This window comes from Saccostrea cucullata, unplaced genomic scaffold (genome assembly GCF_032062105.1).
Source record: "Saccostrea cucullata isolate Sc308-1 unplaced genomic scaffold, CSIRO_AGI_Scuc_v1 ctg2631, whole genome shotgun sequence".
NCBI lineage: Eukaryota > Metazoa > Mollusca > Bivalvia > Ostreida > Ostreidae > Saccostrea > Saccostrea cuccullata.
The window spans coordinates 2341-6426 of record NW_026918570.1 but is presented as its reverse complement, the minus strand read 5'-3'; the positions used below and the strand labels follow the sequence as shown (position 1 = coordinate 6426).

Genomic DNA, 4086 nt, shown 5'->3' with positions numbered 1-4086 from the left:
AGTTGCGGATAAGAGATGGGTATACCTAAAGCGTAACAAACAGATGGACGGAAATCCCGATTAATAAATACCATCCCGCTTTTCAAGAAGGGGGTATAAAAAAGGACTATTGTAGGCAGACAAACATTATGGCCCATGCCCTTTTTTGCTATTCAATGTCTCTGAATGTCTTTTTCAAGATTGTTGCAACTCAAAAAAATCTGAAACAGTTGTCTGTATTTGAAATAATAATATTGTTCACTCACTTAACCTCCCAATCAAAGATTTTATTTTACACTCCCTTGAGTGCTTTTAGTACTTTGATTATAATGAATTACCCTGTGTAATGAGTCTGACAGACATTAATCTGACTCAAAGCAGACTTGTTAATCTGACTCAAAATCTTAGTAGGAATAAACTCTAATTTTTCTTTTATTTGAGACGTAATGTGTATTAAAATACTTTTGAATGTTAATTTGATTCTTCCTAAACAGAAATGAATGAAAATATTCTGTGTACAACGTATAAGCGCAGTATAATTAATTGTCTTTTATTTTGACATGGTTGAAAATGTCCCCGTACACATGGGTAATTCTAGAGAAATTATCAAAATCATTTCAAGAATAAAAGTAAGTTGATGAAAGATTCTTCTTATTTTATCTTTTGTTTTATATTTGTAATATAATTTTCACTATAAAACATTTTTACCTTAATTTGTCCAGTAATTTATTTTATATTCCTCTTGTTAAAAACATAGGTCAAGATTTACTAAAGAGCGAATTGAGAGCCAAAACTATTCCCTTTGCGGGAAATGTTTAAAGCCAAAGTTCAAGTGTTATTAATAATAAGTCTCTATCAGAAAATTTCATCGAAAGCAACAGGAGTCCATAGTGCAGGAAACGAAAATGATATCTTGAATTATATTTCGTTCGCAGAAAATTCAACGTACTGATCGAATTTTGATTATTCAGTAAGGAAGTTTCCATATTAATTTTCTGAGCAGAGTTAAAGCATAAGTTAAGCGTTCTCAGTTTTGTTAAGTTGTCTTCAAATCACTATATAAACTGTAAATATATCTTCAATATTTTTTTCACTGGTCAAATTAAAACAATTTATTGCAGATGTCTGAGTTTGCAAAAATGCTCCCTTTGACCCCCCTCCTCCTCTCTCTCTCCTTAGTGATGACGGGTTAACACTCATCATAGAAGGAAAAGATACTCGACAGGTGGGCGGAACATTTCAATGGCGTTCTGAACCGTCCTTCTACCATCAACGACGAAGCCATCAACCGACTGCCCAGGTTCCCATCAACAAGTCACTGGACGCCATTCCCACGTTGGATGAGATCCAGAAGCAATTAGTCTGCTGTCAACTGGCAAAGCACCTGGCGGATACTCCATCCCAGCTGAGATTTACAAAGAAGGGGGCGTAGCTATGGTCGAAAATCTCCATCATCTGCTTGTGCGAGGATCGGCCTGCCCAGTCACCCCCTGCACCCACCGTCCAGGTCAACCCCCTCCCCCACAAAGATGAGACAGTGGTCATCGTTGTCACCGACGGACGAATAACTAAACTAGTACATGTGTTTTGGTACTTATCTATTTTTGTTAAACAAATTTATGAGGTACATGTAATTGTTGAATAAAAGTGATAAAAATATGCAATTTTTGTTCAAATCACGGCTAGTAACTCAGTTAATACTCTTTTAATATGTTCATCATATCTCTGAGTAATTCTGGTAGAACTTTCTATCACGGTTGGCAACTGTGTGACAAATACTTTGCAAGTTGCAAATATATTTAGCTCAAATTACCTAATTTGAGCTAATAAAGGGCAACAACTCTGTCTCCAGCACTGAAACCACAACAGATTTGATGCTATCATACATTTTCTCACTAGATAGGGGTATACTTTACCAAATATCACTATAAAGTTTATTCACCCAAAATGGTACCGACCACTCCCAGTGGCTCATGGACTAATTCTTTAAATACAAAATAGATTATTAAGCAAGGAACAATGCCGCAAAATAAATAAAGTGTTGTAGAACTGTAATACTGTTATACTGATGGTTTTTACTACACATTTTGATCATATTACACAATGAGTTTAATTGTGTTAAGTGTTCTGAATTGTTATATATTTTGACTCATTTATTTCATAATACATTTAATAATACATGTCTAGGACCTATTAAAGTCCAACCGTGCTATCTTTTTGTGTCAAATAGAGCACCGCCACAACAAGTATCCATAAAAAATATTTTCCCCACGTCTATAACAACTGAGAATTCTTACGTTTTATAGATTAAAATCTAATTAACATACAATTAACACTATGAAAATTTTCAGTTTATCTTAAAATGCAAGATCTTTATCTTTTGATTTAATTTTATGTCAAAGGTATGAAAAATGATTTTCCTTCGTTTAGTGTATGAATTTTTATGCAAGTTGTAGACAAAAACCATAAATCAAAATTCTTTTCTTCGTTGAGTTTTTACCCATTTTAGACAAATCTTAATCATACTGTTCAAAAAGAACACTCATTATACGAATTAGTCCTTCGATAAGTAATCATTTGAAATAATACTCAATAATATATTCATAATGATATTGAGTAAAAAATATCATTCTTCTTTGTATATACCAACCAGTTTTTTTCTGCATTTTTTCAGTAAGTTACTTTGTCAACTCTTTCTGCATTTCATTGTTCATCTATATCTGTAGAATATTCTTATAAAATGGGTAAAAATAAGTACTATTTTGTAACGTTCAATGCGGTACATAGTTTACCGTTAACACTGTTAAGCAATGTTTAATTAAAACCTAGTCCTACTAGTGAAAAAGTTTATTTTTTCATCAATCAATTACGGAATTGGAAATTAAGAATTTTACTTTTTGTTTTTAATTAAAACGTTAGGGTATCATTTGAAATGCTTTATTTGCATTAAATTGTTAAATTCCGTTTTAGGGTGGTATATAGGCAATGGAGGATGTGCCTGTGCTCAATATGTTGATCCTGTGTGTGGTGTAAATGGAGTGACGTACACCAATGCTGGATGTCTGACATGCGCGTATGTTACAAAAATAAGCACATTATTTTAATATTTTAAAAACGTTGTATTTCTATATAATTTATCGAAGATCAAATTCACTTTGTAGAAAATAAAGCTTTGTTAGGATCAATTTCGTTACTTTGAAGAGTTGGCATAATTGATATTTACACGATCAAAAAGGTTTCAACAGAAAAAAGTTTGGAAAAAAATAAGATTTTCTTGAAAGCATTTTCATATTGAAAATAATTTTGGAAAATACTTAACATTATTTTCTTTATCAACAGTGGGGTCCCCATGGCTTGTAGGGGAGGTTGTCCTTGCTACAGACGCTACTGAACATAACAGAGACAACACTTTACAGGAAAGTCATCAGGGGCCTATAGAATAGTGTTTAGGTCTCTTACGTCTGTAAAAGTGAATTTCTTTGTGTAATAAAAGTAATATTCTTAATATATTCATATATACATAAAAACTTTTCTGTTACCTGCTTCTTTGATTCGACTCCCCTACGAACATAGTTGCTGTGCAAAGGTTGGCCAATAAGCAAGAGTGTTACTTTATGTTCAACTCAATTAGAGCGAAATAATAAAAAAAAATATTAAAATTTAAAATGAGTTGGATATTTCTACGTAAAAATATCCTCATAGATGTTAGTTCTTAAGGTGAGGATTTTTAAAAGACCACAATTTTTCAGGCTTAGGTTGTTTTCACTTAAATAATTGCATGACTGTTCAGTTAAACAATAATTAAGTTCTTTCTCTTATGGATATTCATGACAAGGTTATCTGAAATTGGTCAAATAGTCGAAGACCAAGAAGTCAAACTGTGAAATGTTTATAGGCAGCACACTGCACATGACTGACGGACAAATATTCAGACGAAAGCTGGAAACTCTTTTTAAAAAACTTATTAATTTTCAGATCAGGTATATTGAAATTGTGAGGGAAAAAGTAGTTATGTATGTGGCTTTTGTGTATGTGAAGCTCCATATTTTGTCGAGAAATATGGATAAAAGACATGCGTGTGTTCAACCTGATAAAAATTCAGTTCTT

At 32.5% G+C, this 4086-nt stretch overlaps 1 long non-coding RNA gene across 1 annotated transcript; it reads left to right on the top strand.

The window, feature by feature from the left end:
* The first annotated feature begins 2970 nt into the window (after positions 1-2970).
* Positions 2971-3488, top strand: LOC134268019 (uncharacterized). Its single transcript, XR_009992266.1, has 2 exons — positions 2971-3052; positions 3319-3488. It is a non-coding gene; the product is annotated as an uncharacterized LOC134268019 (long non-coding RNA).
* Positions 3489-4086: the final 598 nt, after the last annotated feature.